Raw genomic sequence first — 824 nt, 5'->3', positions numbered from 1 at the left:
CCCAACTCTGCCCCTTACAATGACTGCGCGGTCTAATATCAATAACGCGAAATGACTGACATTATCTACGTATCAAAGACTAGGAGACACTACTTTAAAAGATGATCTACGGTAGTGTGGGACCTCAGTGGAAATAAATTAGCGTGATCACAGCTGTTCAGCTTTATAGCCCTAATAAGCCGAAGCAATTTGCTATGTACTGCGTCTGGTGCGTCGAAGTGATGGTTCTCGTACACGTCTGCGTATATATAAAAACTCCAGCCACAACAATAAAAACTCTTTCAAACACTAGGACGGCAGAAGGCGGTCCTCTGACTAGTATATTCTAATACTGTCTTCTCCTCTCTGTGTTCTACAGACGAGAAACGCGAACTCCCAGCCACAAGGACGGAGTTCAGATAAAGTCTCAACGTAAGTACAGGCAGAGGAAGTGTTCTTAATTATTGAACGCTGTGTACTCAACGACGACTTCCAACCCGCAGGTGAAGTCTAGAATCGTATAGGTGCGCAACAGTACAGTTCCTAACTGTTCTAACTATAAACTCTACAGCCGGCCGCTGTGGCCGAGCGGTTCTAGGCGCTTCAGTCCGGAACCGCGCTGCTGCTACGGTCGCAGGTTCGAATCCTGCCTCGGGAATGGATGTTTGTGATGTCCATAGTTAGGTTTAGTAGTTCTAAGGTTTAAGTAGTTCTAAGTCTAGGGGACTGATGACCTCAGGTGTTAAGTCCCATACTGCTTAGAGACATTTGAATTTATAGACTCTACAGCACGTCCGTCTGTACCAACAAAAGCTGATACCGAGCGATCGTCACACACGGGCGTT

This window comes from Schistocerca cancellata, chromosome 12 (genome assembly GCF_023864275.1).
Source record: "Schistocerca cancellata isolate TAMUIC-IGC-003103 chromosome 12, iqSchCanc2.1, whole genome shotgun sequence".
In the NCBI taxonomy this organism is placed as follows: domain Eukaryota; kingdom Metazoa; phylum Arthropoda; class Insecta; order Orthoptera; family Acrididae; genus Schistocerca; species Schistocerca cancellata.
The sequence above is the reverse complement of the archived record's forward strand: the minus strand, read 5'-3'. Positions refer to the sequence as shown.